Below are 15,876 nucleotides of genomic sequence, written 5' to 3' on the forward strand. Positions count from 1 at the left end.
GCAGAGAGTTTTGTTGCCTGTTGATCGAAGGACAGGGACCTGTCGAGCCAGACACCAAGGCTCTTAATGGCGTCTTTGGGAACTGGGGCAGGACCTAAGCTGGGGGGCCAGAGAGTGTCTATGGTAGATGGTACGGTGTGACCCAGGAGCATGAGCTCGGTCTTGTCTCCATTAAGTTTGAGACAAGACTTGGTCATCCAGCTCTTGACCATCTCCAGGCAACCTGCGAGATCTACATTCGCCGAAGGACCGCCTGCCTGTGCCAAGGAGACCACCAGCTGGGTATCGTCCGCATAGGTAACGATCTTAATACCATACGGGCGGACGATCTCAGCCAGTGGCCTCATGTAGACGTTAAATAACGTCGGGCTTAATGATGATCCCTGCGGGACTCTGCACCCTAGAGGCTTGCTACAGGAGGTGACATTGCCCTCATACACCTGGAAAGATCTGTCACTCAGGTAGGACTTGAACCACTCCAGAGCTCTGTCAGATATTCCGGTGTCCAGGAGACGCTGCAGGAGGATACCGTGGTTGACGGTATTGAATGCCGCGCTCAGATCGAGGTGGATGATTGCCACCGATCCTCCCCGATCTAAGATTCTCCTGGACTCCTCTGTGACTGCCAGCAGTGCCGTCTCGTCCCATGCTTGGGGCGGAAGCCAGTCTGGGAGGGATCGAGCAGTTGGCTTTGCTCGAGAAAAGTTGTTAATATACTGTTTATGTGTTTCTCCAAGGTTTTGGCTGCCCAAGGCAGCAAGGAGATCGGGCGGAAGTTGTTGAGGTTCTTGGTGTCAAGGTTAGGTTTTTTGACCAGAGCCCTCACCATAGCCTGCTTCCACGCTACTGGTACTGTGCTGGTAGAGATCGAGGTGTTAAGTACTCCAAGCAGTGTGGGAAGAATGGTTTGAATAGCAGAGACTAGAACATATGGGGGTGCTGGGTCTCTAGGGGAGCCTGACTTCACTTGGTGCATGAGAGAGGTGAGGTGATCCACCTGCAACTGGGGGAATTCCTCCAGCACCGGAGGGTGGTTGGATGTATGTTCTTGAGGGGGGCATGAGGCTGCTTTAGTCAAAACAGTCTGTTCTGTTGATGGAAAGGAGGAGTAGATAAGGTTAATTTTCTGGGAAAAGAAGTTAGCCAGATCTTCGCAGCGGAGCTGAGGATTCTCAGTTATAGGAGGGGGAGTAGGGAGGATGGTGAGGCTTTTTACTATTTTGTAGATCTCTTTCGAGCTGGAGCTGGCCTCTGTGATCTGGTTTGAGTAGTATAAGGATTGCGCACTTTTTATGTCTTTTTTGTAAATCCTGATGGCCATTTACGTTCCAGTCTCTTACAAAAACGCTTTTTCTCCCTTAGTTCAGTGGAGTACCAGGGAGCTGAGATTCTGGATCTTTTGAAAACTGTTTTCTTCAGGGGGAGCGTGGCGTTTAGAGAATTCTGTATCCATTCATTAAATGTTTCATTGGCCTGTGAAGGAGTCTGACCGACTAGGGGAATAGATTTTTGTAATTCCTGGGTCCACTGGGCCAGCGGTATTTTAGACCAATTTCGGGTTTCTTGGACAATAGGTGTAGGGGGTGTAGATTTCTATGTTGTCCAAAGCAGCGGGACTAAAGCATGGTCTGTCCAAGGAAGTGCTATTGGGGGGCAGGCCTTCAAATGTGGACAGTTGCTGAAAACTGGATCCAGCAAGTGACCTTTCGTGTGCGTAGGAGATGAGACCAGCTGGAGCAAATGCAAAGCGGATAGGTCCCCGCTTAGTTTATTGGCGATGGAGTTATTGGGGTCGTCAAAGTGTATATTGAGATCACCCAATAGCGTGAAGTTGGAGGGCGATAGGGCCAAATCGGCGACTAGCGGGGGCAAAGATTCGTAGAACTGTTTGGGAGTGCCTGGTGGGCGGTATATAAGTGTTCCAGAGAAACTTATATTTGGGAACAATTCCAGGGTAAAAGACATGCTTTCACATTCCGGGAACGGGTTAGAGGTGCAGCGACAGGTGAAACAATCTCTGAAGATGATGGCTAGGCCACCCCCTCTTTCATTTTCCCGGTCCAGTCTTACAATTTGGTATTCCTGCCCCAGGATTTGAACCAACTCTGGGTCAGAGTGAGGGGTTAGCCATGTCTCAGTCAGAGAGAGCGTCCGGTTTTTTCTCGTCAATTAACAGAGAGAGCTCTGTGCAGTGTCTTGGAAGAGACCTGCAATTCAACAGGAACAGTCTAAACAGTTGTTGATTTGATGTGTGGGGTTTAGGCTTGAGGTGAGTCTTGCAGTCATTACATTGGGAAGGTAGGTCGAGTGGGCCATATTTATGGGCGCAGGTCAGGGTTACCTGAGAGTTGATGGTACGGAGTTCTTCGGAGGTGTAATACCGAGTTTGCGTGACGGGAGATGTAGGGGTTGTGGCCCCTGGTCCCGGTCCATCGCGGACGGGCGCAGACGGGCTTGCCTTAGGCGCGCCTTCGGTGCGCAAACGGCGTGCCCGCTGCGCTCGTCCGCTGCGCTTCCTAGGGTTACACATTTTTATATGATCAGGGAACAACGCTAGGGGCGTGGCCTGAGAAGAGGGCGTGGCCAGCAAACTCGCCGGTAATGTCGGCATGGTGCTTGTTTCCTCAACGAGGGTCCGCTGCGCGCTGGCAGGGAGGTGTACACAGGTAAAATACACAAATCACAACAAGTTTTTAGAAGTTTTAAAAGATTTTAGCAGCAGTTTGTCCTACTCCCGGCTTCCGCCTCAGGAGGTATACGATCTAAAGACGCTTGTATTCAGCGTTCTTTAAATAGGGCGGACAGGGGGCGTGGCCTGAGAAGAGGGCGTGGCCAGCAAACTCGCCGGTAATGTCGGCGTGGTGCTTGTTTCCTCAACGAGGGTCCGCTGCGCGCTGGCAGGGAGGTGTACACAGGTAAAATACACAAATCACAACAAGTGGAGAGACGAGGTCCTAAGAAATAAACGGTAAGGAAGGCTTAACGGGGGTTTGGAGCACTAGATAAAAAGCATGATAAGGAATACAAAACAGTAAAATAGATTATGTGCCTTCTTTTTAGATTCTTAACAGAACCATAGACAGACAAGGACAGGAACTCTTATCCACTCCAGAGACTTTTCAGTTAACCTCAATTGAGGTAGGTTAATATAACAAACAGTATCTGTAAATTTATAGATAAAATGGTCTTTTCGTGGCAAAAACAGGCTCCCCAATATATTCCTTTCCATTTCTAACTACACAGAGGAGCACGGGAACTATTGTGCTGTGACGTCTTTAGGAGATCGAAGGGACCAGGGGAATTGAACAGCCTTCATATAACTATTAACAGACCTCACGAGAGAATGCATCCAAGTAGGTATTTTAATAGTATTTCAAATAAATACAAAAACGCTGATGTGTCGAGTACTAACAATCAGGAATAGACTCCAAAGGTAAAGGCTTGTCGAATTAATTTAACCATAAAGCAAGCAGTGACGGCCATATAAATAAATTTCAGCAACAACTCCAATGTTTTTTTGTTGCAGTTTTAATGCATATTAGGATGTCAATCCGCACAAAAGACACAGAATCCAGAGCGAACGTACATGACTAGTATGAAATAAGGTAATAAGATCTTTATAATAAATAATAAATAAACCCTGGATATCTTGTTTTGGGCATAAGCCAAGGAAACATTGTTGAGCTATGTTCTAACACCTAAATCTAGAAGAGAGGGTGGTGCCCAATTTTGATCTCCACAATAAGAGGAAAAGGGAACAGCAGAGATATAATAGCACAGCAGATCAATCAATCAATCAATCATAGCATTTATATAGTGCGCTACTCACCCGGGCGGGTCTCAAGGCGCTGGGGGAGGGGGGTCCGTTTATTGCTCGAAAAGCCAGGTCTTGAGCTGCTTCCTGAATGCGAGGTGGTCCTGGGTTTGCTGAAGGTGGGTGGGGAGGGAGTTCCATGACTTGGCTGCCAGGTAGGAGAAGGATCTTCCTCCAGCGGTGGCTCTCTGGATGCGTGGAACGGTGGCAAGGGCGAAGTTGGTTGATCGCAGCTGGTGGTTGGGCGTGTAGAAGGTCAGTCGGTTGTTGAGGTACTTGGGCCCCAGGTTGTGGAGGGCTTTGTGTGCGTGGGTGAGGAGTCTGAACGTGATCCTCTTGCTGACGGGGAGCCAGTGTAGTTCTTTCAGGTGGCCGGAGATGCGGCTGTGTCGGGGGATGTCCAGGACGCGTCGTGCGGAGGCGTTCTGGATGTGTTGGAGCCTTTTCTGGAGTTTGGTTGTGGTTCCAGCGTAGAGGGTGTTTCCGTAGTCCAGGCAGCTGGTGACGAGTGCCTGGGTGACCGTCTTCCTGGTTTCGGTGGGGATCCATCAGAAGGTCTTGCGGAGCATGCGCAGGGTGTTGGAGCATGATGAGGACAAGGCATTGACTTGTCTGGTCATCGAGAGGGAGGAGTCCAGGATGAAGTCCAGGTTGCGTGCGTGATCCGTTGGCTTGGGAGTGGTGCCCAGGGCAGGGGGCCACCAGGAGTCATCCCAGGCGGAGGGCGATGATCCCAGGATGAGGACTTCCGTCTTGTATGAATTCAGTTTCAGGTGGCTGTTCTTCATCCATTCGGCGACATCTTTCATCCCTTCGTGTAGGTTGGTTCAGGCTCTCGTTGGTGAGGGAGAGGATCAGCTGGGTGTCGTCGGCGTAGGAGATGATGTTGAGGTCGCGTGCGATGGCTGCGAGGGGGCTCATGTAGATATTGAAGAGGGTGGGGCTGAATGATGATCCTTGTGGTATGCCGCAGATGACTTCGGTGGCCTCTGATCTAAATGGGGGGAGGCGGACTCTCTGGGTTCTTCCGGTGAGGAACGAGATGATCCATTCCAGTGCCTTCTCTTGGATTCTGATGTTGCGTAGGCGCTGCACTAAGGTGCGGTGGCAGACAGTGTCGAATGCTGTGGAGAGGTCCAGGAGGATGAGGGCCGCTGTTTCCCCGTTGTCGAGCAGGGGTCTGATGTTGTCTGTGGCTGCAATGAGGGCGGTCTCGGTGCTGTGGTTGGCTCGGAAACCGGACTGTGAGTGGTCGAAGGATTCATTCGTCTCGAGGAAGGCAGCGAGCTGTCTGTTGACGGTCTTCTCGATGACCTTGGCCGGGAACGGGAGTAGCGAGATGGGGCGGAAGTTCTTGAGGTCGGTGGGGTCAGCTGTTGGTTTTTTCAGGAGGGCGCTGATTTCGGCGTGCTTCCAGCTCTCCGGGAAGGTGGCGGTGTCGAGGGACGTGCTGATGATGTCCTTGAGTTTGTGTGCGATGGTGGAGTCGGCCTTGTTGAAAACGTGGTGAGGGCAGCGGTCGGTCAGGGATCCGGAGATGATGGTGTTCATTGAGCTGATGGAGTCTTCGGTGCTGACTGGGGTCCAGGCGCAGAGGGTGATGGTGGGGGGTGTTGGTTCGGTAGTGGGGTGCATGTTTGGTGCTCCGAAGCTGTTGTGTATTTCGGCAATCTTGCAGTGGAAGAATGAGGCGAGTGAGTCGCAGAGGTCTTGCGAGGGAGCGATGTTGTTGTTTCCGGCGCTGGGGTTGGAGAACTCTTTGACGATGCTGAAGAGTTCTTTGCTGTTGTGGGCGTTGTTGTCCAGTCATTCTTTGAATGCTGCCTTCTTGGTGGTCCGGAACAGCTGGTGGTGATTGCTGGTGGCGTTCTTGAGGGCAGTCATGTTGTCTGTGGTCTGGTCGGTGCGCCAGGCCTTCTCGAGGGTGCAGCAGGTCTTCTTGGAGTTCTTAAGTTCTTCGGTGAACCATGAAGTTTTCTTGCTGCCGGGTCTGCTGGGGGGGGGTCTTCTGTGGTGCGAGTTCGACTGCGCAGTTGGTGATCCACTGTGTGAGGTTGTTGGCAGCTTCGTTGGGGTCCGTGGAGCTGGCGGGGGGATTTTAGTTGAGGGCAGTGGTGAGCTTGTCAGCAGTGATCTTGCTCCAGTTTCTGCAAGGGGCCTGTTGGGGGTGGTGGTGAGTCATGGTTCTTCTGAAGCTGAAGTGGACGCAGCTGTGGTCAGTCCAATGGAGTCCGGTGGAGTGGCTGAAGGAGACGTGTTTGCTGGAGGAGAAGACTGGGTCAAGCGTGTGGCCGGTGTAGTGGGTGGGGGTGTTCACCAGTTGCTTGAGTCCGAGGTTGGCGAGGTTGTCCAGCAGGGTGTTGGTGTTGCAGTACTTGTTGTTCTCCAGGTGGAAGTTGAGGTCCCCTAGGAGGATGTAGTCAGTGGATGGGAGGGCGTGTGGGTTGATGAAGTCTGCGCGAATTGAGCGCAAGGTCCCGGGGGTCTGTAGATGAGGGTGCCTCTAAATGTGGTCTTGGGGTCGGTGTTGTATCTTGAAGTGGAGGTGTTCAGCGGTGGTCAGGGTGTTGTTGGCGTCGGTTGTGATGCGGATGGTGTTCTTGTGAATGATGGCGATTCCTCCTCCTGTCTGGTTGACGAGGTCCCTCCCGGTGATCTTGTATCCGTCCGGGATGGCGATGGCGATGTCGGGCACTGCGGAGGCATTCATCCAGGTTTCTGTGAGGAAGGCGACGTCTGGTGAGGTCGTGTCGAACAGGTTCCAGAGTTCGATGGCATGTGAAGCCCATATATTGGTACTTAATAATTTCAACACTAAGGAGACAACAATGACCTGATAACTGAACAATGGGTATCGTGTCAAATGATATATATGAATATATTGCAACCATCATGGACCTCCTATGTAGAATGATTATGAACAGGTATTTGCCCTATGTTAGGAATGGTGATACACAAATGTTATTAAGATCTCAAATCACCCTTTTTGGATAATGAGGAAGATAAACTTCTCCCTTCTTGAGCTCAGGTGCATAAAATGAGAGTTTATAATAAGATGATTCCATGCATATTATTGATTCGAGTGTGTTTATCTACAGGATTTTATTACAGTGGTAACCCTCCAGTACCCTTTACTAAGAGAGACACATCATACAGTCTTGAAAAAGATAGTATATAACTGCTAAAAACCATCGAAACGCGTCAACGCCCATACCAGCACAATCACGAGACCAAACTCATTCCTGCAGACAAGACTTTTTAAGCAAGTCCAGAATTTTGTTAAATACTGGTCGGTTTTGATGTGCAATTTTGATGACAAAGAATACTGTCTGTGTTTGTCTCTCATATTGTCTTTTTCTGTTCTTAGCTGACAAGCACGATAATCAGCTTTTGTTTGTAAATGAGTGCTCTTGCAGTAGATTTATGACTTTTTCGATGCACATGTTTGTGATATATATTGTTTATGTTTTTAATGAAATAACAATTTGCTTTGCGCTTTTAAAAAAATGATTGTATTGTTGATGAAATTTCTTCTTTTAAAAAAAATAAAACGTGAAAAGCTTTCTTTTAAACAAACCTTTTGTCTTTGCATTATATGTGTTAGAGATTGGTGCGAATATATGGACTTATGTCTAAATAGTTCTCCACCAAGCGATATCTTGTTATTTCACTGTTTCCTAGAATCTCAGGCCACCATTTTTCTCCCCATGCAGAAGCATGTTCCCACACCAAGTGAAAAAGATATTGCAGCGTTCATTTTATTAATTGTTTTGGAGTTCCAGATTTATCCGTTTTTTGAACAATATCGGCCTGACCATTCAGAGAACAAAGGGACCATGGAGAGATGGATTGCACTGAGAGTTCTAATCCTAAGGTCAGGAATCCATGATCACTTTCTTGTGTACTCTGAATATTCAGTGATTGCACTTTCTCAAAGAGGTCAAAATTGCAGATTACATAATCTAGGATAGATGAACTATAGTAATCGATTCTAGTAAAAGCGGCGGGAATGCCTCCTTCTACTCTTCTGTTCAGGATGATACCATTCATTGCGGACACAAAAGAAAGAAATAATTACCCCTCGTTTGTCTGCTTTTCTCTTAGTTGGAAATGAGGGGATTGGTATAGCAAGAGCTGCCTCATGTGCGTGGTTCCCCCTGTTGACCAGAAGAGCATTCAAGATTTTCCCATTAAAGTCCCTAGCAGTTATTGTTGGAGAGAACCCTTTAGATTCTAAAGTTTAATTTATTTTCTCAAAGGTTTTTTCCAAATGAGGAGCATGGGCTGGTCTTGGTGGGCTATAGATATTAAAGACTAACAAATCTTTATTGAGCTCTGAGCTTTTCATCCGGTGCTTGATTTTAATACATTGAACATTCAAAAGAGACAATTCAATTACTTCTAAGTCCCAATAAATTACTTCTCTTAGGAGAACTGCAAGACCTCCCTTAGCGTGACCCTTCTAGTGGGCACTGCAGTGAGGTCAAACACAAAGTACTCCTTTTGGACAACAGTACCTAGACACCATGTTCCTTGCAACAGAACTATCGACTGGTGTTAGAAATAATGATTTCTGGTTGGCTAAGGCTTGCGCCAAAGCTAGGCAGAAACCACCCTTCTGCGTCAGGGCAAGGAAGTCACCCGCCAAGATAACCCCTGCTCACCCCCTTGGTAGCTTGGCACGAGCAGTCAGGCTTAACTCGGAGGCGATGTGTAAAGCATTTGCGCACGCACCCACCAGCAACAACACCCAAGGCCTACCACAAAGGAAACTCCACACAAGGTTATTATATAAAAATAGCCTTTGTATTATACCAAACACATTAGATAATAAACACACACTTTACAATGTGCCATAGGCACGGGCAGAATTTACAGGGGATTATGTACATGGGAGAGACCACGTGGGCCACTGTCGGGAATAAGCACTTTTAGAACTAGCACTTGGTAGAATTAGCACTTTGTAGGAATAACACTTAGCACATAGCCATATAATAACTGTAGCACCAAGAACAAATGTAGCACACAACCAGTAACCACTGGTAAAAGGTAAGTACCACCTATGCAATCCTAAGCACCTTAGGCAAATATCATGCAAGGTATCATAAACTCACTAGCGTAACCTATACTAGGAAAAACAACCTCCTAAGCATGAAAACACATCCAGAGGTATAGGCCAGATGCCTTACACATGATGCATGAAAACACATTCAGAGGTATAGGCAAGATGCTTTACACATGATGCATGAAGACACATTCAGAGGTATAGGCCAGAAGCTTTACACATGATGCATGAAAACATGTTCAGAGGTATAGGCAATAAGCTCTGTGATGGGCTTCCCTGCTTGGGGTGATAGAACACGGACGCGGGCCCGCAACTGCAGGGTCACCCTCCTGTTCTATGCCACGGTAAAATGTAAATGTAAAATGTAAATTGATACTTGTATAGCGCACTACTCACCCGCAAGGGTCTCAAGGCGCTTGTACGAATACCGATGTGGAACCCATCCTGGCTTTCCCTGTGAGGCATCCACTCCTGGGCACCCCCAAGGTGGAGGCCAGGCATCCTTAGCGTTGTGGGGGCCGTTGTGGAGATTAAGCAAGCTATTGCCCAGAGTTGCAGAGTGGGACTCCATGATTGGAATAGGCACTGAGGCGAGAAGTATCAGGTCCATGGAATTTTGAGCCCGAAACCCGCCGAGGCAGAGAATTGAACCCTGGTCCCGGGCTAGACCTCTGCATCAGGGTCTGCCACTCTAATCATTGAGCCACACTTCTCCACCATGGGGTTCCTTCTAAAAGAACGGTCTGGAACAACTGGGCTACCCCACTGGTACTCCCAAGCTGTCCGCTGCCAGGACCAGGCCCTGGGACACCCAGGTACCACTGGTCCTTGCCTATGCACAGAGTGGGGGGTAGTAACCCCTGGTACAAAGTAGCCATTCTCCACTCTTCTTGTCTGTAGGACAGGGCTAGACTGCCACTGGTTCTCCAGCCTAGGGTCTACACCCTCAGGCGGACCAGGAGTCGCAGGGGAGGCTCTCCTCCCCTTACCTCTCTTTCTAGGGTTCCTCTTCCTCCTGTGAGGGGTACCCTTAGAACACCAGTCTCCCAACCTAGGGTTTAACCCCTCAGGTTGCACAAGGATCAGAGGCGGGCTCTCCCACCATCTGCACCCTCTTAGAGAGTTCTGCACCCTCCCAACTTGAGTGGTACCCCTTGAAGATGAACCGGTCAGGACGCTGGTTACAGACGTCCTACCCTTCAGGTCAGGCTGATCCTGAACCTGGCCTTCCAACCTCTGGTCTCAAACCTTTGGTGGAATACTTGCCTGGCACTTCAGGACTTCTGGGGACATACACACCATCCCCCGGAGGCTAACAAATGACTCATATGTTGTGTGACTGTCTGTGTGGCGCAGATCTCCTGTCTCCTGTCCATCTGACAGTGCATGAAGACCCCCCCAGAACAGAAGTGGTGTCAACCGGGTCCCCACAAGGGAATCTAGCCCAACTGGCTAGTCCCTGGTCCACTGGTTCTTCCACTGGGGAACTCATCCCCCAATCACTCCTCACTTCGGACTCCTGTGCCTACCCAAGTAGAGTGGCATTGCCGGACACTAGAACCACTGGAGCTCTATTTACGTCCTCTAGACTCTAGGTGATCCTCCTCAAATGGACTAACAGGACAGCTAGGTCCCCAACCTGGTGTTCCCTGAAGAAACCATCCAGGCTCTGAGACAGGGCTTTGGGCGTTTGGGGACTCTTGGTCACCCACTCACTCCCGTTCCACAGACACAGGTCGTAAGGCCCTACCCCCTCCACACTATACTGGGACCTAGCTGGGCTACTCTGAACCTCTTCCACCACGCTGGGCTGGAAGATACCTGAATCACTTCTTTTTGACTCACTCACCAATGACTCTTCAGAACCTTTAGCACTTTCCTAGCGCTCTGCTTCCTCTTCAAGCGCCCAAGGAATAACGTATTCAAACTTCAACAGGTGCTGGCGCAACCCTGGACAACAAACACTGAGCAACTGCTCTTTGAGAAACATATTCACTACTCCGTCCCTCTCATCGTCCAGGTTAGCCGCCAGCCAATTCTCCATTGCACCCGAACAGTCATCCATAAAATACTCCCACTGCTGGTGAGGTGGTTTCCTATAGTTCCTGAACTTAAACCTGTTCTCCTCCTCTTGGGAACAAGGTACTATACTTTGGGAACTGGAAATGGGACTTCCTACACTGAAGTCTATATCACTGCCACCACTGGACTCAATTCTCCCTGTGGAATCCAGTAAATTATAACTGGGATAATCTACCCTCCAGAGCTAACTTCTCCCTGGCGAAGGCCTCCTTCATCATCCACTTCTGCACACCTAGCTGTGCCATTTCCTTGGCATGCGCTAACTTGATCTTTTCCAAAGTCCGCTGGTGCTCCCTTTCTTCCCTCCTATCTTCCCACTCCTCTGTGGACAGGGACCGAGAAAGGGATGAGGCACTGCCTCCAACACTGGACCCAGCAAGGGACTCCATCTTGGCAGGATGCTCACAGACACGTGCAACGCAGGGGACTTAACTGTCTGAGCTGAAGCAAGAGTACACAATCTGAAAATGACACTCTTAGGAGTAGAAATAATGGAGCTTCAAAAAAACAATAATCCCCAAAAATGTGATTATCTAAAATGCAGAGTTTTGTGGTGCAGCCAGTTGCCGCTGTGGTACAGCGCAAACGCGAGTCCTTTTCCCACTGCTGACCACCAATGTTAGAAATGGCGATTTCTGGTTGGCTAAGGCTTGTGTCAAAGCCAGGCAGAAACCACCATTCTACGTCAGGGCAAGGAAGTCACCCGCCAAGATAACCCCTGCTCACCCCCTTGGTAGCTTGGCACGAGCAGTCAGGTTTAACTCAGAGGCGATGTGTAAAGAATTTGCGCACGCACCCACCAGCAACAACACCCAAGGCCCACTACAAAGGAAACTCCACACAAGGTTATATATAAAAATAGCCTTTGTATTATACCAAACATATTAGACAATAAACACACACTTTACAATGTGCCATAGGCACGGGCAGAATTTACAGGAGATTATGTACATGGGATAGGGCCACTGTCAGGAATAAGCACTTTTAGAACTAGCACTTGGTAGAATTAGCACTTTGTAGGAATACCGTTTAGCACATAGCACATATAATAACTGTAGCACCTAATAACAAATGTAGCACACAACCAGTAACCACTAGTAAAAGGTAGGTACCACCTACGCAATCCTAAGCACCTTTTGCAAATATCACACCGGGAATTATAAACTCACTAGCATAACCTATACTAGGAAAAACAACCTCCTAAGCATGAAAACATATTTCGAGGTATAGGCCAGAAACTTTACACATGATGCATGAAAACACATTCAGAGGTATAGGCAAGAAGCTTTACACATGATGCATGAAGACACATTCAGAGGTATAGGCCAGAAGCTTTACACATGATGCATGAAAACACTTTCAGAGGTCTAGGCAATAAGCTTTACACATGATGCATGAAAACACATTCAGAGGTATAGGCCAGAAGCTTTACACATAAAGCATGAAACCACATTCAGAGGTATAGGCAAGAAGCTTTGCATGAATGTAGAAATCACATTAGGCAGGTAAACACATGTGCGCCAAAATATCACATGAAGGAAAAATATGTACTCCTAGCAGGGGCACAACACATGAAAATGTCCCTAGGCCAACTTGGTCTTTCAGGGGCGAGAACGCCCTGTGTCCACAATGTCAGGGCAGGCTGCGCAGGCAGCTAAGGAAGGATGCGCAAAGGGAACAGGCCTAAACTAGCAGATGCCCACTAAGTGCTGGGCAGCTGTGGCACTGAAACTGGCACCAGCGTGCCTCCTGAATCTCTGCTGTGGTCTGGATTAACAATGGGGCCCAAGAACACATGGGAGCCTCATGGGCTCAAGACACAAAATGCCCCCAGGAGCCTCAGGCTCTGAATAGAAAAATGCCCCCGAAGTGATGGAGCCTCGTGGGCTCTAATTACAACAATGCCCCCGGGACCATTGTAAGTCCCCTCTCTGGGAACTCAGAAAGAAAATGGCACCTCGGAGCCTCGGGGGCTCGAAATACAGTGATGCCGCCACTAACATTGGAGCCATGGGGCTCTGAATACCAAATGCGGCCCCTGAGGTTGAGAGCAAAGGGGGAGTGGCCCGCTGCCTCCCGGGGCTGCTCTCTCACCAAAGAAAATGCCCCAAACATCGGAGTCCTGCTCTGGGACTCCCGCCAAGACTGTGTGGCCCAACGCAATGACAACACCCGCGGGAGGGGAGGGGCGGGCACTGGCTATGTACCCTGACGCCCTCCTCTTCGACAATGAACACTGGGGCCCCACGGGACTCTCTTACTCACACGGTCCTGCTCCTGGGCGTGGGTGTCCTCACTGGCGGCGGGCGGGGAGCACTGCTGGTCTCCCTCTCCACATGGGGGACCGGCGATGTGCGGCAAGGCTCCTCAGGCACACGCAGGATCGTGGGGTAGGCTCCCGCTCGCTTCCTGCTTCGCTCCAAAACTCCCGCCCAAGTCACAAGAGGCTGCCTGACTTCCTAGTTAGCCAGGCTGCGGCGGTGATTCTTTTACCACGGGGCAAAACGAGGGGTAGGCACCCTTGGTGTGAATATAAATGTAGAAACAGGGTGGGCATCCGTGATTAGTACTAAAAAGTCGGCAAATAAGCGGGGTGGGCACCCGTGCAGAAAGTAAAGAAAATGGGGGATCCCCACGCCGGGGAATCCCTCGGGAAACGGGGACCACAGTGCTGGGCTGCATATGAAAACATCAGCGCTCCTGGGCAGGAGGAATCAAGCACTGCCTAGGTGCTTTAGGGACAAAAGTTTACAAGTCAAAAAGAAGTCCAGCAAGGTCCTTAGGCAGGCAGGGGGGCAAAGGCTGGGCCCAGGGGCCAGCTCATAGGGTCCTCCTGCTAGGGAGCCAGTCCCCAGTGGCGGTCCTCTAAGCGCCCAACAGCAGCAGAAGGCCCCCCTCAAATTAGGATCAGGAGAAGAACAACTTGCTCCTTTTTATCCACACATTTCCTTTGTCTGTGTCTGCAGGGTGGGGGGGAAACCAGACGCAGGTGGTTTTGGAGCACTCTTTTGCGATCAGCCCCTCTTCTCATTCACTGCCCAGGCTAGGGACATCAGTCGCAACACAGGGGGCGGAGCCAGCTTTGTGTGGGGAAAGCCCAACTCTATTCAGGTCCCAGGTGCACTCCTCCCTCACATCAATCATGCAGATCTCTCCACTCACCACCGGGGCAGACCCAGCCTGACTCCTGGAGCCAAGCTCACCAGCCAGCTCCAGCCAATCACAAGCCAGACAGCCAATTCACATACATTACACAGATATGCCAACTTCTAGAAGTGGCACTTCTACACTAGACACATTTATGCCGCACACATAATTGCGCAGCATTTAATCACACGAGTCCACACATACCAAACTCGCACCTGCACTCCCCACGCATCAGGAACTACCAGGGACACATACATTACCCATGCATTCCTATGGGAGGGCAAGCCAACCTCACCGCACGCACGCACTTTACCTTGGGACACAGTGGTAAAGTGCGCAAAAGCCAAAAATAACCAGCACCAAGTCAAAATTAAAAGCAAAAAGTTTAGGGGTGAAACTGCCAGAAGGGCCAAGTCCAACAACTGGGAGTTTTCCAAAATACTGGGTAACTTTTCTGGATTTCTCCCCGCAATATTCCATGAGACTAATTTAATGCTTCTGCTAAAAATGGAGTTTTTGTGCTTTGTCCTGTTTATTGCTAATCAGATTGCTGGAAATCCATGGCGAGGAATATTCGTTTACTTGTGGCTCTATTGTTTTTGGAATATGATTAAAAATTCTGCGCTCTCCATCTTTAAACGAAAATATAAGAGATTCTTTGGGTGCGATTCTTTGAGGATTAGAACATGCATACTTGAATTTATTATAAAAGGAGAACTAGTTCTCAATCTTCTCTTTTGGGAAGTTGCGATGTGTTGCGTTTTCTTTGACTTCCACCACATCAAATCCATTTTTGTGGAGGATGTCCCTCTCTTTTAAGATAACGGATGGAATAACATTAAACCAAAACTCGACAGTTGCCACGACTGTAGGAGTTTGTTCGGAAAGGCAAGAAATTCTATTTCTGCAGTTGTAAGTGAGTGAAGTAAAAGGATTTTATGGAGTATATTTGTGATTCTCCGATTATATAATGGGTTTTTATCACTGGGGAATAAGTCTGTTAATTCCAGGGTGCAAGAAACAATTTGTACCCCGTTTCCGTGTAGATTTTGTACAGTGGATTGGCATTCTTTTTATGAGTATGTCAGTAACAGACCATCTTTAATTGTTTTTTTGATAAATTGGTGCCAATGGGTTTAATTGTAACTTTTCTACTTTGAGTTTGTGTAACGGAGAATTCTGGACTATATTTTTAACTTACTTCTGGATCCTTCAAGCCGTGATTGTTTTCCCCGAACTGTCTGTTCTGGAGATAGAAATTGTGGAAATTCTACTTTTCTTATAGAGTGTATGAAAATTTTACGTTTTACTCTTTTCTTATTGTTGTTGTTATTGTTTTTCCCCATAGACTTATTTCTCTTTTTAGTTTGCTGTATCAAGTCCTCTGATTGATTTAACTTTGGTGTTCCTACGGCTTCCTTATCTTCTTTTTTAGTTGATTGGTTAGAAAGCTCTAGATGTAACACACAGCATCTCTAGTTGAACAGGAAAATCTTTTGGCGCTTCCCCCTACAAAAGGGTTTTTTATACATTATGGACCATATTATCAAGAAAGGGCGATACATTATAGCCGCATTTATCGTCAGGAAACTGCCGCTAAAGAGGCGATAATGGGCTTGATAATATGCCCTTGTGAATTCCCATAGAAGCCCAGGTTCTGGTGTTAACCTGGGCTTCTATGGGAATTCACAAGGGCATATTATCAAGCTGCTACAGGGCTTATTAAAGCACATGGTATGGTTCCAGGTGACTGCACCTGTTTGAACTA

The sequence above is a fragment of the Lissotriton vulgaris genome, chromosome 5, assembly GCF_964263255.1.
Source record: "Lissotriton vulgaris chromosome 5, aLisVul1.2, whole genome shotgun sequence".
Taxonomy (NCBI): domain Eukaryota; kingdom Metazoa; phylum Chordata; class Amphibia; order Caudata; family Salamandridae; genus Lissotriton; species Lissotriton vulgaris.